This window comes from Lepisma saccharinum, chromosome 19 (genome assembly GCF_977018435.1).
Source record: "Lepisma saccharinum chromosome 19, izLepSacc3.1, whole genome shotgun sequence".
NCBI lineage: Eukaryota > Metazoa > Arthropoda > Insecta > Zygentoma > Lepismatidae > Lepisma > Lepisma saccharinum.
The window spans coordinates 63,650,985-63,675,068 of record NC_139247.1 but is presented as its reverse complement, the minus strand read 5'-3'; the positions used below and the strand labels follow the sequence as shown (position 1 = coordinate 63,675,068).

The window sequence follows — 24,084 nt, the reverse complement described above, 5'->3', positions numbered from 1 at the left end:
GGTCGTTGAGAATTGCCTGCTCAATGGCTGTAACATTCCATTCCGTTGCAGCTATTACTGGTCGCCTGGAACGTGACGAGTCAATAAGGTTCACACGGCCTCCTTGAAAGAATGTGCACCAGGAGATGTTGCTACTGTCCAAACAGTCTTCCCCATACACGCCCAACATTTCCCTGAGAATTTCACTAGGGTTTTGTCCTTCCGCCCACAAAAGACTAACAACAGCTCATTGCTTTTCACACGTTGACGACAATAACATGCGCGCCATCTTTGTTAAGTAGTTCACGCTTCTGCGGCAAGAGTTATACCTGAACGAACAAATGCCGTCTGTAGCGCGAACTTCAAACTATACATCTGTAAAATTTCAACGTCCCAGCCACAATAACATCGCGGGAAAAAATTGTTGTGCGATACTTTATGATCCACCCTCGTATATTTTAATAATAAAAGAGTGGCTTATTTTTTATAGGAATACATACTGCACACTTCTTAACTGAAAAGAGCTTCGTCATTTAATATTACAATTATTAACTTTATCTAAATTTCAAATTCAAATTTCAAAACATGACACTTTTCTTAAAAGTTTAGGAATAGCACCAATCTCCTTATACTTGTTAGTGCTCCTCTCAAAAAAACAAGAACATATTTTTCAGGTCTTTCTTCCACTCTCGGTTGTGACTACCTGGCTCACTGTTGATTTTGCGGTTCCACCCCTCCACTACGTTATTTATCCGGTGCTTCCTGTTGAAGCAGCTTAACATCACTTAAGGCACCAAAGGGGTTATCAAGTCATTAACACACGAATGAAAGTCAGATTACGTCTCAATCTTCTAGCAAGGTCTTCTTCAGACTCTGCACCAAGTACAAATGTAACAAGGTACAAAAAAGTACGATATATATACACAAACATTACTCCCCTCCAGACTATTAGAAAGTTGTTCTGGAACATTCTAGCAGGTGGCTTTAATGTTCGTGTATATATATCGTCCTTTTTTGTACCTTGTTACGTTTGTACTTGGTGCAGAGTCTGAAGAAGACCTTGCTAGAAGGTTGAAACGTTACGTTTAGTTTATAGTTTTATAATGAAATAAATTTCTGTCTTGGTCAGCATATTGAGTTTTTCATATCATGGAAACAAGGCTTAATGGTGTTATAACAGATTACGTCGACAGACTGAAAAGGTGAAATGACCTTAGAGGGATTTACAAAGCAGAAGCCAAGCAGGTTGGCTATTGTTGTTAGTCATTCTAGCTGTCTCTCTGCGTCACTACCTTATCTAGTTTTGAAAACAGGTTTTTAGTTCTATGTGTTCGCAATTAGGAGATGAAATTATTTCTCACTTTCATGTGTTCGCAATTAGGACACAACCATTGAAATAGTGACATTGAGAAAACAAGTGGTGTAGCAAGGAGTGGGCGAAGTGGGCGACCGCCCAGGGCCTCGCGTCCCATGGGGTTGATACGAAAAATGTAATAAATAGAAGCGAGAAAGAATATGGAAAAGGCAATTTTTTGTGGACATTAAAATTACAACATTCTGTTTTTACCTGGCGTTAAATTCTAGTCAAACATTATATACGTCAAATCAGGCATAACATACAGGCAGGCGGGTCTAAAGCCTAAGGGGTCCGAAAAATGTAAAAATTATTGTCGTTTTTCTCATATGAGACATTTACGCAAAAAATTCACCATAACTTGCTTGGACATTTTTACCTATTTACTCTTTTCTTGAACAAAAAGCACTTTGTCATATCCTTTCTTATTTCTCTTGACCTTGCGCTCTCGAGTTTTAATATTTTAATAATGAAGCACCTCCAACTGCCACGAAGCAGGTGTGAGACATTTAAATGCTTGCGTTGTTTTCAACCCAAGGTATACATGGATAATAATAGCATTCCTCCAGCTTCAGATTTCAGCTTCCGGAAAACAGATAGATATATTTTCAGGGTGAATGAAATTATTAAATATCAATTTCGTTAGTAATTTATTTAAATGTGATAACTTTCTTACGTATCCTTGAAGATTTTGTATCGATTCACATTGAGATTTCAAATATCGCATAAGAAATATCACACATTCGCCACATATCGTGGAAGATTTTAAACTTAAAAAGAAATGGCATGTGCCTTCAATTTCTTTTTCATTGAGGAGGATAAAAACATCCCTGGTAGGGATTTTTTTCTGCCGGGGATGAAAATTTTTGTGGGGGAAATCTCGGGCATTCCCCTCCCCTCCCCGTTAATGCTCATCTGATAGCCAAGGACGCCCACAGAATTGTTTCTCAGCGGGGGGGGGGGGGGTCAGAATCATAGAAACTTTTATTATTATTATTATCATCAGATTACAGATTAATTGAAAATACTTTGGCGTTGTATACAAGTTCAGACTCGAGTTTACTATTTAGATAGAAATTGGATTCACCTTTCTTCCTTTCGATAAGCATCTAGCCTTATTTTTCTTTTGTACTTTTCACAATGCACAGATATCAATCAGAGTCAGCGTCCACTTACTACTGTCCTTCATGGTATCTCTGATCCATGTTTTTAGATGCCAAAGGGTACTGTAAACTAATAATAATAATGATTGTTGCTGTAACTTACAGCCTGTAAGTTACAGAAAACAATATTTTTGTAAGACAATTACACTTCAATGACATCATTCGAATTACATTGACTCTCTCCAGGGATCTCAGGGGGGGCAAGTGCCCCCATGGCCCCCACCTGCGGGCGCCCTTGCTGATAATAATAACGTGTGGAGCAACAGCCCGTAAGGGCCATGCTTTCTAAAGTGAATAACTGTAACTCAGTACGTTTTGCAGCAAGTAACTTTAACTGTAGCTTAAAAATTAACTTACTTAACTCTGGGACCTACTACAGAGCATTGTAATCCCACTATAATTCGTCTGTTATTTTTCCAACTCATTACTTAGGAGAATTACCTCAAATAACTGAGAAAAAGTTTCCATTAGTTGTAGTAAGTCTTTGCATTATATTATTATTTATCTATAAACTTGTTAAGTAGGTATGTCAAACGCAAAGAAGTCTTTTGTATTTTCAGATTTTCGATTCGCTTTATTTTACTAACTTCATGAGATTTTAATTGCCTGTTTGTGATCTTAAAAGACAATTTGTGGAAAACTTCTTTCCAGATTTTTTGTTTCAATTTTTATTTTGTAACTCTACCATGAAACGAATCGTTTGAAATACTTCGCTTAATTACGTTGCCAATTAGCGAGAGGATATGGTTTCTTTTTTAAACTTGTACCTAATGAACCTTTTTCTCCAAAGGATTTTTTTTGAAAAGGTAATACAGAAACAAAGTCAAGACGGCACACTGGTTAGGTTTGTTCATATAAGCACGTAAGTTCAGAAAAATATCTATTTGGGCCCTGAAGCAACATTCTCATCCTCCCACAGAATATGCCTCTTTGTTTGTTTCTTCTCTTTTTATCCTGTGCGTTGCCCTGTGAAATGATATTATTTCGTGCTTTGTAAAAACAGGTTTTGATAATTGGAGAAAACTGATATGTTTTTACTCAGGCTAAAAGTGTCTTTTTAGCAGCTCATGTAATATTTTGGTAATATATATTGTGTGATGTAATATTAGCACTAGAGTGCTGCAGGGAGATTTTGCTCGAGCGGCAAATAGTTCGCACGGACGACGCTAGATAGCGTATGGAATTGGGAGCTTCGAATAACGCTCGAACAAGCAAAACGAGCGGTATACACTCTTAGCCCAGTATTACACGTATAACCGTAATTTGTTTGTGGCCCTCAAATATGGATCGTAAGATGAAAGACACAATGAAATTGAAACTTAAGTGAACGTAGTCATCATATCCATGTTAAAATGTATTTCAATCTATCTTACCAATAAACAGTGATTTATTTATTTATTTATTTGAAAAAGCCTGAATATAGAAAAATCCATTTTACATGAGGATATCAACTGGAAAAGAAATAAACAAAATAATAAGATGGACCATACACACACATATACATATATAACAAGAAAAATAACAACTAGGGCAAAAAGAACATTATTTACTCTTCAGCTGCTTATGCACGCCGTTCTTTAAGTCTGTTTTGATAAATGGAAGCGTCTTTTAATGAGTTGTAAATGGTTTGTAGCCTGTAGAGAAGTGACCTTTGTTCTAAAGATAGCCTTGAAGATTTAATGTAAAAGGAGTTGCTGCATTTACTGTTGGGACGTGGGATTCTGATATTAAGAAGTGGCTGGTAAAAAGTTGTCCATTAATGATTCTGAAAAGATGTATTAAATCTAATAGTTGACGGCGAAGAGAAAGGTCATGAATTTGTAGAGTGGATAGAATTTCGTGTTTGGAGAAGTGTGCAAGGGTTGGGCATCTGTGTTTGACTATTCTGACGAAAAAACTTACAACTTTGTCTGTTTTCTTTATACTGCTTTCACATGCCATTGACTAAATACAGAAACCATATTCAAGGATAGGAACAACACATATTGTAAAGTAGGTTTTGAGGGCAGAAACGTGTGTTATGTCTGTAAATCTGTAGATTAGTCCCAAGTGTTTTCATCGCTTTCGAAGCTATGCAGTGTATGTGATGGTTGAAAGTCAGTTTGCTATAAAAAATTACACCAAGATCCTTGTGTTGTCGTACAAACGGAATAACCTGCTTGCATAATTTGCAGGATCGAGCTGTGCTATTGAACTTTAGAGTAAACCTCATGACAACAGATTTTTCCGGATTTAATTTGAGATGAAATAGAGGTTTGTGGACTGAAACTACCAAGGCGGATAATTTACACATATGTTACTAAAGTGTCAATCACCAACTCTGAGACCTCCTGTAAACAAACCGTCTCATTGATTCGATGTATCACTGAACACTGAGACTTTCCCGCACGCATAGAACTCGCCATGTTGAAAGTGGCACTACTTCCTTGCTGTTCACATGATTATTTTTAGAATATAATCAATGTTATAAAATAGCATTATGTACACAAATCTCTAAGCTCATTGAAAGTTACAATGCATATTTCTACAAAATGTTCACACTTATCTTGCCTTGCCATGTCACCAAGTTATTTTACGAAGTACACTATATTTGGCGGAACAAAAATCGTTATTAGGTTACTTGTCAAAGTTTCCAACCGCTAAATTTCTTTGTCTTGTTTTGATCATCATCATCAATATACAGGGTGCTCGGAAATTCCCCTTACAAACTCCTAGGGCAAGTAGAGGGGACTGAGTAGACAATATTTGGAATAGGAACCCATGTCCGGAAACGTACCGTTTCCGTGCTACAACCATGACAATATGTCGGATGTGCCTGTGTTGGTATGCAACCGGGTAGGCAGTACTTGACGTCAGACGATCACCTGATGGCACGTGACGTCTACAAATTGTCGCGTTCCACTGTCGACACAGGTGTGGTGTTGATCAATGAATAGTACGTTTCTTTTTTGTTCCCTTGGAATTGTTACCAAATAATTTTGTTTGTATTATGGACTGAGTCACACGTCATTCACTTCTGTACCTTACGTAACACCTCATTTGACATGGTTGTAATAAATTACGTCACTTTAGGTCATCAGGTGATCTTCAGACGTCATGTACTGCCTACCCGATTGCATACCAACACAAGCACATCCGACACATTGTCATGGTTGTAGCACAGAAATGGTACGTTTCCGGACATGGATTCCTATTCCAAATATTGTCTACTCAGTCCCCTCTACTTGCCCTAGGAGTTTGTAAGGGGAATTTCCGAGCACCCTGTATTTATTGGACTTACAGCATTGCATAAGGCTGTTTATGCCCATTATATATTTTATTTACATAACATACAATTTACATAAAATCTACAAACAAATTTCAAATACACTCTTATCTATATCAAACCTTAGAAATATACATTACCATGTTATATCATTTTGTCTAAAAAAATGCATGCAAGAAAGAAGCCAAATTTATGGGAAATGATTACTGGTGCAAAGAGTTAACGATAAAGGTGAAGCAATAAGTACAAAAGAAAGAGCATTGGGTTTAAAGTGAGACGTCATTTGCGGCAGCGTATCCCATACTACAAACTGGCCGTTGTTTTACCTTATGTAATGAATCCTGTAACAACGCTGGATTTTCGTGTGGATTATTTTACTTCTATGAGTTTGCAATGCTTTCTGCATGCACGTTTACTGGTCTCAGGGTTGGTGATTTTAACTTTAGGACAATTGTCACGCTCGAGAGTGGGAGATTCGAACGGGTACGAGCGAGCGAAAGTAGTTCATTTAGCACATATAATTAAGGAAAAATATCCCTGGCCTACGCTGGGAAGCTGATGGTGGTACAGCCACTCCAGAAATCTTGAGAAAATTAAAAAAAAAATCAAATAGTAGTAGTATAGAACTTCGGGGGAAAACAGTGTCCAACGAAAACTCGCCTTGTAATGACTTCCGATTATCATTTTTGCCTTTGAACAAGTTCTAAAACGATCAAGATCCCGGTTTCGAATCCCAGTCTGGGCATTGGTGTTCTTTATGAGTGTTCATCAATTTCATCACATCTCCTCGTCTTCGCTATTAGCCAAAGTAGCAGAAAACCGAAGTAAAATAAACCAAATCAATCAGTTCCAGCCCCTCCCATAAAAGTCTTGCGTACACTAGTGGATAGCATAGTTTCTTACTAAAAACTAGACAAGTTTATCTCGCATTTTTTTCAGACAATGCAGTCGCTGTTTGCTTCACTAACTCTGTGGCATCCCTAAACCCGAATGTTTCTTGCCGCAGCGACATATGTTTTACACCTACTGGGTTCTCAAAATATAAACTATCGCTTGTTGTAATTTAGACAAATAAATATCTGCTTTGTTATTAATTTTCATGTTTTAACGGTTTTTCTTTCACTTTTTCATTCCAGGTCTGCCTGAGGTCTTTTGCGGACAATGTGGCCTTCAAAGGATGTTTACGGGCGTTTCAAGATTAAAGACGAATTAGATCCTGATAGCACCTCGTATAAAATGGAATACAGGTTACCTACATTATTTAAGTTTTTCTAAAATGACAAAACATAATTCTAGCAAAATGAATCACAATGAATTAATTATTTCGATAAAGTACTCTTATGATTTTATCCTTACTATTTCTATGACTTTTTATATTCTTTCATCAACATGATATGATCGTTAAGAGCAATATTAATTTGCTGGGCTCTGGGTAAAGCCTTCGTATTGGAACTAAGAGGTTTCAGGTTCAACCATTGGTGGTGGCATTGTTTACTTTTTATAAAGCCAGGGCAAAACGTTTTTTGTTCAGATTCATTAGTTTTAATTCTTATTGGCAGTGGCGACAATTATGGTGCGTATCGGGGGAGCAGTTACCCCCATCCTCACACACACACACACACTTTTTCCCCTCTCACTATGGCCTCTTAATACTACGCCTTGTCTACCAAGAGAAAAGTTAACTGTCTTTGTTCCCCCAGTTCTGGCACCCAATCGCTGCTACTGCTTATGGAGCATGTAGTTAGCAACGTAACAGCATAATTATCTTCATAAATTACATATCTGTGCTTCGATGAGTATTCCGCTTGAGATAAACAGTATTCTTCCTTGCTTTTCTTCCCTACAATCTTCTCTCCTTCTATTTCGTCGCGATTAATTCAAAGATACTAATAAATGGTGTCAATAATATCAGGTCAACCTTCTTGTTTCTTGATCGAATTTGAAAACTGCACAGTTCACGAACGCCTAACTCTTTGAGGCACGATGGATTTGAATCACAGTAATCACAGCATCTGAGGCAAACAAAAATGGACACAGGAGTTTCTGTAATCTAATGGGTTACAAGAAAGATTGCATGGATTTTTTCTGCATTGCATTATTGCCCTCGGATTTGGTGTTGTTTAGCAGCATCTTTGGTGTTTGGCTACACTATTTGCTGTCAAACAACAATAGGTCTTTAACGCTCAGTCAGCTGTTGTGTTAATTCCAAATAGGTTGTTACACCAGTTTTAGTGGCGTGCATATTTGTTAGAGTGTTCTGTACCAGATGGTATATTTTTTACCCCATTTCCTAATTGATAAGCTATGCAGTAAGCAGCAATTAAAAGTGAAAGGGTTCTGTGTTATGAATGCCCTTGATTAACAACATGTGTACCGATATTAAACTGAAGAATATTTTCAAGGATTGGCGATTGTAAGGCTAACTTTTGTGACTTGATTATATTTTTTAAATTACTGTAATTACCTGGATATTTTAAGAAATAAAATCCAGCAAATCACGTGTTGATAAACACATTTTTATCATTACATCTCTTAACTATTATTTTTTTGTTCTATGGCAAGCAAATAAACAACAACGTAGCTTAGATAGAAAAAGTGTGCATTAACTTATACAGTACATGCACATTTATAGTTTAAAATGCATAGAAATTATACACTTTACATTTACAGTGGAAAGAGAAACTGAACTTATGTTGGAACACAGAACAGTCACAGTACACGATGGATATCACTGTACAAAGAGTGTTGTAAAATAATGGTACAAAAATTTACCACTATACTGCTATACCAGTATACTGCAAATCCCTCAATTGAGGAATTGTTTCTCTATTAGTGTAAGCTATAAAGCTTAACAGATTCACAATTAATCTTCTATATTCCCAACGATGCTGAATCTATTATTTTTAAACGTCATAATCGCTCCTAAGATGTATATAAGAATTTGAGAAATTTCATCAAAGCAAGAAATCCACATTCTTTATCAAACCTCAACCATCCATGCATGAAACCAAGTTCACTGTTTATCTATCCAGCTGTAAAGAAAATCTAAATTAACTTTGGAAATAGTTTCTAAACAGCTCCAGGGCTACCTCTGTTGTATTTGAAGGAAGAAAACTCACTGCTTGTAGTTATAGAAGCATCATTTGAAACGAGCCTTTACTTATGCAAGTGGCGAAAATAATTAGGTGTATGCGGATAAAACATCCAGTATTTTGTGAGCATTAAATTCCCTGATGAAACACTGAACTTCCTTCTACTTTCAATGCATGTGACGTTTTTCTTCCGTATTACAAATTTTGGAAGTAGTGTGCATCGCTTCAATTATACGAGTATATGCATCAAACATTAATAAAGTGATTTATATTTTCACATACGTACTGTACAAATAAAACATATTCTTGAATAAAGCTATTGCGTAGTATTGACCACCTCTGTGACATGGTAAGTAAGTAATATAGGAGATTTTTATGAACCACGAAATATTTATGAACCTAAGGAGATAAATTGATCATTTGGCCGATTCGAAATGTAAAGCATATTCATATACATTCAAACGGTATTGTAGGTGGGAAGAATACTTAAGAATTAAATTCAATAGCCATAGACAAATATCAAAATAGTCGAATAAACTTTGTGAAATTAATATACCATGATTTTGTTTTTCCTGTAACTAGATTTCTAAATAATTTTATGACTTATTCAGTATGTTGAAGTTATGATTTGTTACAAAATTATTATGTTTTAGTTAATACACTCGCAATCACATAAATGAAAAGAAACAATAATTTAAGGACTTTTGTTAGCCTTCCATAATTCTTGGTTTAATTTACAAACATGTTCTGCTTATTACTATTCGGTAATAATACGAAATGTATATATTGTAATAATGCAGCCTATATATTGTGATTATATGAGCCATTCCAAATGAAAGTACAAACAAGGTTAATTTCATTTTTATTCAAAGTATTACTTATTATGTAATTAGAGAAGAAACTTTGCAGAATTTGGAATTATTAATAAAAACATTAGTTTCATGGTTTTTAAATAACATAGCTAGTGCTAAAAATACACAGCATATGAAGTGAGAATTTATATCAGGTGTTTTCACTTAATTTAGCTTCATTATGATATAGTATTATACATAAGAAAACTAAATTCATTCTAATTGTCTCATAAATTGTTTCTATACCTTAAGCTCTGAAGTGTAATACTTCATTTCAGAAACAAACCTTAGTTTGAAGAATCTGTTCATGATAATTTTGATACCCTTAGCATTGTTCCATAATTCTACAAATTAAATAATGTGCACGGTGTCATACCCATCACATGCAAGAACTGTTTATAAAAATGTATGTAGTATTTTCTTTAGAAACCAAAAGCATAAAAATGTCAAATAATGTTTGCTTTTTGAAAATTAAATAAAATTGTTTCCAGCAAACCCATGTATTTCCCAAAGTTCAGAACAACTGAAAATTAAGAAGGGGGAGGAATATTCTGAAATTAAATAACTACTATCAAGGGAAATGACATTGCATGAATTGATAGAGTTACACATTTGAAGATGCTAGGAAACAATGAATGTGAATTTGTCTTAATGTCACAGCCGTCACTTTGGAATGTAGGACACCTTTGGTTATAGGCCTCGCGTATATTATGTAGTATATATTGTTACTATTATTTTGTTACTACCACTGCTACTACTACTACTACTTTACAAATCATAAAATTCAAATTGAATTGAAAATACTTTGGCGTTGTTTAGAAGTTCAGACTCCAGTCTACTATTTAGATAGAAACTGGATTCGCCTTTCTTCCTTTCAATAAACATATATTACTTTGTTGAACAGTTCTTTGTCTTTTGTGCTTTTTCTCAATGCACAGATAGAGGAAAGTGACCAATGTAGGTTCCCCGTTTTGTTTTTCATCCCTGGTGTCATTATGGCACATTATTTCTATTAGAAATTTAATAAAATGGGTTCTTTGATATGTTTGCTAACGTTTTCAGTAACTTAATCCACCTTAAAGCACATGATGCTTTGCCAGTAAGCATTTCTGTAAAAAGGAACGAAAAGTAACAACGGAGAAAAAGTGGCCAAAGTCGGACCCCTCCTTTAACAAGTTCCAAAAATTGGAAAAGACGCAAATAAATGTAAAAATATATGATATGTAGTAGATGAATTACATTTATTGAGCTTGCATAAATAATACAGATGTACAAATGTAATATAAGATAGACTACCAATATCCTAACTGCGTCAATCGCCCTTTCCATTTGTTGGACATCCCACCTTCTCCCACCTGCATTGCCTTTTTCCTTCAACATCTGAAACAATATGTAAAAGGACTTTACTAACGAGTAACGACCCTTTGCTTCAATTACAATTGTAATGTTAGGCATTCATTAAGGGTCCTACTTAGGGTATTTTGCTCGTGGAGTCTTATTGTTTATACAATAAAACCACACGTATCTTCAAACAAACCATTACCATAATTTCAAAGTACAATACTTACTAATGTCTAAATTGTAACAAGATTTCTACTTACCTCTCTCTTAATTAGCAAAATTCTCACTGTTGTGGACCGATGTACAAACTTTCGTTCACACAAAAACAAGTCATGGCGGACTACAGCACCTGATACTTGCACGTTACTGCTGATACCTTCCCTGCACAATCTTTTCGTTATTCTTGACGTGTTTCGCCCATTGCCACCACGCGGCAGCACCTACTTACGGAAACAGGAAGGGGCTTAGGGAGTAGGGTCCGCGTTTGGTTATTTTCCTCTATTAATCAGAGACCACTTACTATACTGTTCTTCATGCTACCTCTGATCTATGTTTTTAGATGCCGGATGGTACTGTAAAATAATAATAATAATAACTGCTGCAACTTACGGCCTGTAAGTCACAGAAAACAATATTTTCGTTACAAAATATCGCTACAATTTCACCATTCGAATTACATTAACACTTTCCACAAATCTCAGAGGGAGCAAGTGCTCTTGTTTAAATCCAGCCTGCAATTACTTTCAACTTAGATAAACGAGAAGTGCTGGTAAAATGAAAGTGTGTATGTATAATACAGTGACTGTGTTGGTGCTCCTGTAATTAGCTACAGAACGGTGGATAAAGAGGGTATGCACTCAGACTGTATAGCATTAGTGGCATGTCAGGATGGTATCGTGTTCAGAATCCCGCCTACGCCATACCCTCTTCAACCTATCTGCTCAGCGAACTGCGGAAAAGAAACTAGAGACAATTTTCCACCTGAGTGGTCCTTGTGGTGATAAACTCAAGTTGAGCGAGCGTCCACTTCAAACCTTCTCCTTTTTTGTGTCCAAGAATTTCAGAAAGAGGGGGCGGGGGTGAAGGAATTCATGCGGAAAAGGGGAAGGGGGTAGAGCGTCGTACGGATCGTATACGTCTTCCTTCATTCTCCCCCCCCCCTACCAGTAATATAACTCATATGAAGCCCTGCACTTTGAGATACCTAAAGAGCACGCAAAGGCAAAATATACTCTAACCCCCCTCCCCCCTAGCCTTCCCCATGTTTTAGCGGTCACCACAACACCGCGCTGGCGATAAAGAACGTCACGAAGAGCGAAAGAAACCGAAAAATCGATTTTTTAAAATGAAATATGCGCCTTTTCTTTCTTTATCTAACCTTATCATTTATTTTCCTCTGTATTTTTTCCCCCTGTCATTCGTCCATGTTTTTGTATCTTACGTCTTATCAGTTGTTCGTGAGCTGCCTCCACTTCAATCCCCTTCCACCTATTGACGAAGGAAAATAGGAAGAAATATGAAGGTCATTATAACAGGTCTTTGGCCCTTAATATTAATACCTCACGAATGGCTGTGTGTGTGGTAAAAAAAAAAGTAGGTAAAAAGCCAGAGCCCTCTATGGAATGGTAACTGCCCCTCGCTTTTTATGTACAATGCACAGTTTTCGAGATATATTCTTTTCAATATTCAAGGTGAATTTTTGGCGCCATTTTTTCAAGATGGCGGCTAGCCTACAAGTCAGAGAGTGGCGGACTCTTCAAAATTGGATTCTTCACATTCTTTTACTACAGAGGCAGCTAGTTTCGTTTCTGTGCAATTAGTTCCTCAGATTGCCAAAAATTCCACAACTTTACAGACTATTATTACTGATTCTCAATACGTTGCCTTGAAGTCTAAAAAGGTGATCGTCTCTTGTTTGACATCTAAAATTAATATACCTAGGTATAACGACAATTAGCATAACGGTAAATGACAATCTGGATTCCTTGAAATCTAAAGTGAAGCTATCACCCTTTATCCCATCCAAGCGTTACCCTCCGATGAAACTAGTAAATGAGAGTTGAAGAAATTCAAATTTCCTTACGAGAGAATGTTAATCCGCTACTGCATCTGATTCTGCTTCCATTTTCTTCAGAATTTATCTCCACAAATGTTTTATATGTTCTGATTGAGGAAATATATTTACATATAGGCATGCACACGTTACTTCGGCAACCAACAAAGATGATTTTTCAATTATAGTATTACTTTAATGTTATGAAACATGAATAAACTCTATAAATTCATCTGAACATTGAATTTACTCAAGTTTTATAGTATTGAAGTAGTAAAATTTATGATATATTTGAATTAAACTGTCTAATGTTGACGACAATAATGTGGCCATGCCCATTTATTATGTTGTCTATAACTTACAAATACTTTCACACTCACAGACTCTACACTACATATTTGGATTTCAGTAAACTTATTATTTCGTTCTCGATTTTCAAACACTCGAAACAAATATGACGCAGCAGCAAAATTACTTTATCGAAATAATTAATTGATAAATGGTTTAATATGTAAATTATTGGCTAATTTAAAGTGTTGAATTCAAACATCATGTCCAGGTTATTAAAATAAATTCATTTCAGTGTATCGTACATGTACAACTAATACAAATATTAGTAATTCATACGTGAAACATTGAACTTTATGTACTGGTACGTCAAAATGTTCAACTCAATGAAAATTACCTTGGGCAAATATATTTTATTCTTATGTGCTACCAGGATCTAAGATGAACGGTGAAATACAATACGAATGCCTGAATTCATATATTTTGGTTCAAATATTGTGCATCCAAAGCATTTTGACTAAAATGTCAGCACAGGAAACATCATCATTATTCAGTATGTTACTTTGCAGGTAAAAAGATATGAATAAGTCACTCGTAAAAACAAATGAACAGAGGAGTTGAGAACTTATTGCCTTTCATATATGAAGACCAGATCAGTTATGTATGAAGTTTGCTTGTGTGAATGTTACAAGAGAAAATGTGCGGCGATTGATTCAAGAAACAGACGTGTGAATATGTTGTGTGGGGATGTTATAGAAGTGAATAACTTGATTTATCTCGCTCCTTTCTTACTCTTATGTCTCCAGTATATGTGGGATGCCTCTCTAAGAACAGACCCTCTCTTGGAACAAACAAAAAAAGTCACTCTCAGAAACTTCTAATTGTGAATAGATGTAAAGAGAAGCTTCTACTTTTGTGCAGAGGCTATATCGTTCTGTTTTCAAATTAACGACAAAAAGGGCTTATTATTTTTTATTGTTGTTGTGAGTATTTTTAACTACAAATTATGGAACTTTTCAAGATTTACAATGAGATGTATTTTGCTTCTCGTCTAAGAAGGAAATTACTTAATGTCTAAATTTTTAAAGTCGTACCAATTTCTAGGTACTTCAAGTTTCTTTAGTTGTTGCTCAAAAATATAAATGTTAAGTTGCAGAAAAGCAAAATTACCAAAGAGTTTTTCGTATTGAGAATAGCACTACATGAGTTTTTTGTACTATAAACTGACATAAGAAGCAATTTCACTACAACAGTAATTTATTTATTATTGTGCATTGTTATTTACAATGGTAAATGTTAAACATTTTAACGTTCTTTTCTTATTGTTGTTCTGAATGTATAGCATTGTTGTCTAAAAGTTTATTTTTTAATTTTGAGGTACAATAGAATTACTCTAACCAGGATAAAATATTTTCTTTGTTATTAAGCTGAGAAAGAAAGTTCCTATGAAACGAAAATTGAATTTTCTCAACAAACCATTAATTAGAAACAGCTTTACTTTTATGTAAATATCTGCTAATTGTTATATTATTTTATTACCCGCTTCCAAATATTATTTCTCAGTAGTTTTTCTCCAAAAGTAATGAAATATGTTGCAAAAAGTTTGGGTTGGAAAATACAAAGTACATTTTCTATATCTTCCGCGAGCATATCACAATAACACATGAAATTGAGAAAATGGGGGGAAATACACGAAATGGGTTGAATCTTCATGAATAAAACAAAAAGGCACACGTTTTCAACAGAATTTAAAAACAATGTACAATATAATGTAGTGAAAATAAAAATTGAAAACGTTTAGATGAGTTGTGTATTATTGAACCCCATGCTAGTGTTTTGTAATGTAAATGTTATGTACTATTTATAATTCGTTATATAATACATTGTAAAATAGCATGAACTAACTAACATTGTTACCTTGGATATATGCCGGTTGTAGAAACTTTTGTTGTGTCAAAAGTTAATATCACTCGAATGTGAAACGTGAAACTACTATTGTGTTGCAATATGCAGATAGTTAATAACTGAACGAGAAAATTTCAAGGTAAGATGGTTACCAAAGTCCACGAAAAAGGAATGTGGAACTTACTAGCGCCATCAAACTATTGGGCGGGAACTAAGTGTCTAACATGGACAAGTAATAATAATAAGTTTTTGCAATTTGTGGTTTACTAAATTTCATCAAATTACATTTTGGAGTGTATTATGACATTTTTGTGTTTATATTGTAAAATACTGAAGCATCTTTTTTCAAATTTCTCATTTTAAACATCGGACAATAGTTTTCATTTCATGTTATGTACAATAATTAGGCTACCTCTCCGTATTTTCAATTTTTCTGAATCGGAAACTTTAAATTGGCTTATTGCTTATGAAGAAGAAAGGAACTGACACCTACGCCCTTTTGCACTCGACTTAGCGTGTTCAGTTGTCTGGCTATATTTACTATCCGTATTATTGTGTAACACTAGCGTATTCGTTTCATAGATAAATTCACCTTCTACCGTCGTTACGTCATCACGAAGAAAACAATCCATCTACCCAATCTCTATATTTCTAATAATCTTTCCCCTATTTATGTTCAAGGTGACAATTTATAGTGCTCTAGTTGAAATTTGTATAAGTGCCTGAACAATTTGCTTATCTCCTTTACATCCTCAGTCATAGATATCTTTAGGTGGTATGTTAGCTATGTAGCTATGTTAGAGAGAAACGATAATATATTTTTTTGCAAAATGTAAAAGTTCAATTTACAGTGTTTCTACAGCTAGATTCGACCTTACGGCTTTCAAGCTTAACTGACAACCGTTGTATTGTTACAAAATCTTAACAAGAAATGAAGATATATTTATTTAATTGCTTTTACTTGCTTTGCAGATACGGAACTTGGGTTTGATCATTTTTTTTATATATACAATTTTTAATTATTTTTTTTGTTGTCACAAGTATCTATTTCGAAGTTAATTGCTTTTCGAGTGTAAGAAATTTTAATGCCTATCCATTTTCATCCTGGTTATAAGTACTTGAGTCCTTTTTCTCCTTTGCTTTCCAAATAACGATGTGACCAGGGATAGTATAAACAATCCAGGACATTGCAAAGTATCATATTGGAGATATAACATATTGTTATGAAATATTTTGATGTAAGTAATTAAATTGTGAAAATTATTTAAGATTAAAATGATGAAACGTTTTATTTTCTTAAGCGCTGAAACTTCTTTTCTAAAATAAAAGAAAACGCTAAATTATTGGATGGGCTCGAGCCTCGCAGGCCCATGTAAGTTGGAGCCACTGTCCACAGGTTGGTGAGAGCCAACAAACATTGTTGGAGGCACATGGTGGTTCGGATCCCACTTTAACCCATTACTGTCCAGAAATTTTTTTTTTAGTTTTTTCTTCAAAGTTTGGACATTTTATCTACTCATGGACCTTATAATCATAAGTTATGAAATTTTGATTTCTCTTCAATATTTCACAATCTTTTTAACGTATGATATATCATACGCTGGGAATTTAGGAGTTACAGATACACCTTACTGCCCAGCGTATGAAATATCATACGTTACAAACTTTAAGGTAGTTCTGTTGATATTAAGGACATTCTGATGTTCTTGTTTGTAACACACAATTAACATTGTAATTTTAATTACTGTAATTTCAATATAATAGAATTACAATTCTATATCTTTTTAATATTTTTAAAAATACACTTGCACAAATAGAAAAGTTTTACATGTAAGCTTGCTTCTACTTGTAAAACGAAAATGAATATGACATAACACTTAGGTGTAATCCAACATGTCAGTTAAACTCATATTTTGCACAGTTGACCATTTACCAGGTATAATTGTTATTATTTAGACACTATACTTGCACAAATAGTAAGTAATGTCGCACTCTCTTAGATGCTTGAAATGTGTCATGATGAAATTTCAGCGCCTCGAATGAAAAATAACAAAACACTTTTTAGGATGTAATCCAACATTACACTTCACACACTTCAATTTAGCACATTTTCCACATTGTCCACATCTACGCTGACTACGTTCCTCATCTACAAGGTGACCTCGGCAATCGTATCCTCTGGTATCTGGGATGATACTTTTAGACATATCCTTTTGGGACGATCGAAATCAGGTCCACTGAGCAGTGCTAAAACTATACACCTCGTGAATGCAAGTAGAGGCATATCTTGTTCTATAGATCTGTAGAGCAGCCATGTATTTACAACTGCTCCATTTAGGCAGAATCTAAAAATGGGCCAATACAATTTCTTGCTTCTAATGTGAATGCGATGGGTGCCTCTCAACTTGTCAAATAAATCGACTCCTCCCATGTAGCGATTGTACTCCTCTATCAGTGTAGGCTGAGGAACACATTTGTATTTCCTTTCCTTTCTATCCCACCGACGACACTGTGTTTCACCTAGAACTGCATCCTCTTCAATGTTTGTTGCTACTGTCACTTGGCTATTGTCATGCCAGCGCACCAATGTAATATGATTTTTTGTATCTTGCAATGCATGGTATGAGCCTCTAGGATCTTTTTTAATCTCTCTCAAGGGAGCCTATTCAACTCGATCTACTCTGATTGTGCCCAAACATTTTATATCTTTATTGCCAAGAGTATCTAACAGAGGCAGTGAATTGAAATAGTTGTCAATTACAACTGTACTTCCGGGAGGAAGAAAATCTATGCACAGTTTCTCAGTCACAAATGACCCAAGCTGTTTATTTTTCTCTTTCGTCCCTGTGGCTCCAGTGTAAACTTCATATTTCAGGAGAAAGCATTTTGATGTAGTAAGGCACCAAAATTTAAAGCCAAATCGAACAGGATTCCTACAAATGAACTGTTTTGCATAATGGTGGCCGTAATATAGGTCCATGGCTTCATCAAGGGAAAACTTCTTTCCAAGAGGAATTTGCAGCTCCTGGAAAGTTTTGTTTAAATGATCAACAAGTGGACGTACTTTGTAAATTCTGCCTGAAGTGTCAATCTTGGAATTGTCATTTAGATGTAAAAATCTATGGATTTGCTCAAATCTATTCCTTGTCATTGCAGATGACACTAGTGAATTGTGGGTATCTGCTCTAGTTTTGCAGTACATACGTCTGTGAGTGTTAGGGCTGTAACCACAAAGCACCAGTATTCCAAAATATTTAAAGATTTCGTCACCATCTAACTGAATTTCATAGCCCTTTTGCATGGCATATAAAACAGTCTCTCTACATATTGCATCAATGATATCCTCAGTAAATATGAGACGAAAAATATCAATAGGTGCGTATTTTTTATTTCTCCAATCTTGAATACATAACGGTTCTACTTCCTCGTGAACAGGAAATGTGTAAGTGTGATTTAGGTTTTTATTTGTCCAACATCTACTTCTGGTAGCATTTTTTGACACTTTGGGATGTTTTGGTTGTCGTGGAATATGAGAATTTGCACTTTCTTGTCTACCATCATTTGTAGTTTCAACAATGTCCACTGCTTTACTTTCAATACACTTGCCGTCTACATTTTTCACGCTTCTCACCTCAATATTCTGTCGTAAAATCCGTTTTCCCAAATCCCTGGCAGTTCCTGCATTACCCTCACTGTCACTTCCTGCATCGTCTATGTTACTATCAGCACCCGAAAAAACAAATTCCAATTCATCTGCTGCTGAAATGCTCAATCTCTCCGCTTCCTCTTCATCCAACTCATCCAATATGTTCAGAATAGCCTCACCATCAACTTCAGGATCCAGTCGACGCTCCATGTTAGTGAAGGCGAAGAACCACACCCAGTTGCACCAAAAAAGCAGAAACACAAACTTCAAAGATACAGCCAAGTCTAATCTACAACTGTTCTCTTTTTCGCCTGGACAAATAATGTTCCAAGCGGTCCGCAGTCAATAGAAGGGACAAACCTGTGGATAAGCAAATTTGTTACTTCTTATTGCCCAGCGTATGAACACATGTGCATACATAACTCAACATAAAACATGGTTTACTATGTAGGGTCAACATATTTGAAAGAGAAAATAGATTTAACTTCAATGTAGAAAAAGGGAAAAGCTCATATTCATTGATGTCGCATGTTCTTTTATATAAAATCAATATGATCTGTTACAAGTTCTCAAATAATAGTGTTGAGGGGAGGGTAGAGTGGAGAGTGGTTCGTAACATTTCTGTAGGATGTATTCTAGTATTTGGACCCTTTCATGAAAAAAAAAAAACACTGAAAAGCACAAATATATTTAAAATATGACAACCTTGTTTAGCGTATGAAATATCATACGCTGGGCATTAATGGGTTAAACTTAGGTCCAGTCCCGATTAGCCTTACGGTGCGTAAAGTGTACTTAAAACACCAACTCAATCAAACCAACAAACATTCTAGAAATGACGTCAGCTTTGGCAATGCTAGACCGGCATTTCATTTCTCGTATTTTGCTTGTTTGTTTTCTAAGTCTTCTTATACATCCAAGTGACACAAATATAGATTTGGTAAGAGAGACTTGCAGTTTAACTTTCCGTTATTGCCACATTTCATGTGAATATCATTGGTTGAACGAAGTATAAGTGAAACCATTTTATTCGTGTCTTATGTTCTGTTTTTACAATTAGTTACCTTCTTAATTCGTGAGGATATGCGTTACTGTAGTCAATTGTTTCCAGTCATTCATTTCCCCAATCACAGAATACTGCTCTTCCATCTGGTCCATGGCATCTCCCACACAGCTTTCTCGAATCTATTCTGTCTTCCACTTTTCCCTAGCTATAGTTCGCTACAGGGTTCCCTCATTACACAATTTTTCAACACTGCATCTCTTGTCCTATCTACACCTACAGACTCCCCATCTTTGCCATTTGCAGAATGACTTCAATTTTCTGTATAAAATCGTTAATGGCAAAATCCGCTGCAACACGCTCCTTCAGGAATTCCACTTTCGAGTGCCTACGCGCACGACACGTAACACAAACCTACTTTACATAGAAAAACATAGACTTCAAATTCAAAAAAGGTCTTTCTCCTACAGACACCTCACGCAATATAATGACATCCCATCAAGTGTTGACATATTCAGTACAGAATAAAAATTGTAAATAATGTATGATTTACTTTTCTTAATATTTTTATGTTATTTTTATTTTTTTCTGAATGTTGACAATTACAGCGTAAAATGGCAATTTGTGCTGTATCTGTAATTATCTCAATAAATAAATAAATACATGCTCCATTTGTGTAAGCTCTTATCACTCGTACTTAACCCATTTCGTACTTCATTTCATGTACTCGTGTGACTTTTATGTATGTATCCCAAACTTCGTGTAATTAAACGTTTAGTTCTTTTTTGAAGTTTTGGGTCGATAAAGCGTATGTGCTCAAGCTGATAACAGCGTATAAGACTATCATTCAGTGGTCAACAAGTCTCTGGTTCGACTCCCGGTGGGGAATTTAAACTGTTGTCCCACTCCCCTGTAAACATATATCTTAAGATAGTGGGTTTAAAACCCATAACAATGTTCCTAAGCTCGAATCTTGCCGAACTTGCATGTGACGTAGTTAAAATCATAAAACTAACGAAACCAGGCCGTACCTACGATTTCTTGGAGGGAGGGGCCAGATCCAAAAATATGTATGTATGTATGTATGTGTGTGTGTGTGTGTGTGTGTGTGTGTGTGTGTGTATATAGCCTATATATAGATGCTTCGCCCTCCTTTCCTATATCGGAAAACGAGGGCTATTTCCCTTCTTCTTTTTCTGCTTCTCTTTTTCTCTACAGAAAAGGGAAGAAAACTGGAAAGAAGAAGAAGAAAGCAGGAAAAGAAAGAACGAAGATAGAAAGAAGGAACGTGAAGAGAAGAAGGTAGAAAGAACCCCATGACCATCCCCGTCCCCGTCCCTCTCCCCTCCTCTCCTTTTCATTCGCTTTCTTCTTTAGGAAAGAGAAAATTTCTTTCTTCATTCCTCTTCCTTCTTTTCTCTTCCTTGGTAGAGAAGGGGAGAAAGCGAGTGGATGGAAAGAGAGAAAGAGAGAGATATTCCTTTACTGCCCTCCGGTGCCATGTTCTCTCTTTCTCTTTCTCTCTTTCTCTTTCTCTCTTTCTCTCTCTCTCTTTCTCTTTCTCTCTCTCTCTCTCACCTCAGTTCAAAAGAAGGAAGGAAGAAAGTTCCCGGGTTAATGAGAGGAGAAAAGAGAGAGCGAAAGGGGTAGAGGAAAAGTAAAGGAGGGAAGAAAAGATAGGAATTCCTCCCCGGAAAAACAGTTTTTTCCTTTGGGGGGCAAGAGAGAGAGAGAGAGAGAGAGAAAGAGAGAGACTCTCCCATACTCTCTCTCTCTCTCTCTCTCTCTCTAACTCAGATCGCCTCAATCACCCCCCCCCCACTACTTCTCTTCTTTCTATAGAGAAGAAGGGAGGAAAAGAAGAAGGTAGAGGAAAAATGAAGAAAGAATGGGAGGGGGCAGAATTGGAGGGCCGCCTCTTCCTCCTTTGCTAGAGAGAGACAGAGAGAGAGAGAGAGGAGAAAGAGAGATAGAGAGACATACGGAAAATAAAGAAAACTGGTGGGGGAGGTCGAGGGAAGAAGGAGAAGGAAAAGGAAAGCATATATATATATATATATATATATATATATATATATATATATATATATATATATATGTATATATATATATATATATATATGTAAAGAGATTACAAAATAGTTGTAATGTTTTTATTAAGTCTTAGATTTTAATTAATCCTTGCTTTATATTAATAATGACCATTAAGATTTCATATTTATGTGTATTTTGTATATGCTGCCATAAGGCCAGTATTCTTTTAAAAGAGTGAGTAGATCCGAAAATGTGGATCAAAGAGGTTGATTGAATTAGATTATTTTGCATTGCTTTTTTGAAAAGTTTGTGTAATCGCGACGATGGAACACTCACAAATAATCCAGGCTGGGATTCGAACCCGGAACCCTTGGTACCGTAGCACGTATAATTATCATATCATATTATTATAATATCTATCCAAACACAGAATTATCATAATTCTATGTTTAGAACGTAATATATTTATAAATTAAATGATACGTGTTGGCAATGCTTATTACAATAAAGAACTTCAAATACACTAATCGGGACTTTACCTACAGTTTACAGTGTGATTCGAGCCACTTAGGAGGACATAATGCCGAAGCAAAAGTGGAGAAAAGTGGTGGTAACTGTCTTCCATGCCCCCTAATCGCCGCAACTCCTGGTAGCTTGCATCAATAGTTATGAAAGTAATACTACCCAATATTGCAGATTTCTGGAGCGTACCTCTCTACACAACAAACACATTCATTTATGCAAGGACAGAACTGCATTTTTTACAAATTTGTTATTTTCGTAGCTTTTTATGTGTTCATATTTAAAGATTTCATTGTTCATTACCCCTCTGGCCCCTCCCTGGGTACGGACCTGAAAGAAACGCAATTCAAAGAAACGATAGTTGCCAGTGATGTGCCGTAGACTATAAGTTTACGTCTACATGCGTTGTCTACACGTAATCTACGCGTAGATTACATTGGGTTGTAGTTTACATAGACTACGTAGACAATCTAAAGTGCATTAAAATTAATTTTCAAGGGTTTCATGAAATGAAAGTGACATTTTCAACTATATTGGTTCCTAACGAAGTGAAAAGAATCCTATTTACAACAACATTTCTCTCTCTTCTATCATCAACTATGCGAGAAGATAAATAGTATTCAGAAAACAACAACAGATGGCAGTCGTCAGGTAAGAGTGGTCTCTTCCCCATAAAACACTAGAATGTTTCATATATTAAGTTTCTTCCTAGGTGAGAAATTATTCGAATTTGGAAGAAAGAGTATGAAAAGTTCTCTTCACACTCATCAGCAATTGATACGCAGTATAATTTTCTTTTAATGCCACGGCGCCATTTGCTAAGTTATCACCTTTCGCCATGTTCTTTAAATAGATTACGTAATCTACGTGTAGAATGTAGACTATCGTTGTTTACGCGTAGACACACATCACTGACTTGAACTGACTAATATAAAAACTCATTCCTTTAAACCTCTTGTATAGGACAGTTGTCAGCCGATAATTATTTCTTATTATCTTTCTCGACTGTCTATAATGTTAGTAATCTTTTAAAAATATGTTTCGGGTCATAAAAAGCTTTGTTGATACTTTATTTGAAATTCATTTGGCGATTATTATGATAAACGTTGTATTTTCTTGGGCCCAGCAAGGTAGACGAGGCTAACTCGGTGACGTGTATAACTGCAGGTGGCGCTGCGAACGTTCCGTCGTTTTGTTGTGCGCACTGTTGCCAACTTAGCTTTTTTGGAACCGGATCTGGCTCTTTCGTACACTTGTTTGGCTCTTAAATATCGAAATGCTCCAAGGAGCTTTGTAGCTCCAAATTTAGCCCTGTTAGTATCATACTGACAATAAATTCGCATCCACAGTATACGCTTCAGTTTATCTAACGCTGTTCAGAGTTGCGAGCTTTCGAAGTAAGGATCATATTATGTATCAGAAACGGGTGTGTCTTACACAGCTGTTGTAGGGAGGTACGCTCTGTTGGGTGTTGGGAAGGTCTTTAGGCTAAGTAAAGGACTTCTTAGATTGCGACGAGAAGCCTAATGTTATTTACACATTACGATGTCTGTTATTGGTTTCAAAACATGTCGCTACCAATTTAAGT

At 35.7% G+C, this 24,084-nt stretch overlaps 1 protein-coding gene across 1 annotated transcript in view; it reads left to right on the top strand.

Annotated features, from left to right (window-relative positions):
• LOC146002897 (neurotrimin-like) overlaps positions 1–15,186 on the top strand; it is a 437,362-nt gene extending 422,176 nt beyond the window's left edge. Inside the window, exon 6 of the mRNA XM_083140978.1 lies at positions 6,898–15,186. The gene's annotated coding sequence lies outside the window, so the exon portion shown is untranslated. The remainder of the gene's footprint in view (positions 1–6,897) is intronic.
• Positions 15,187–24,084: the final 8,898 nt, after the last annotated feature.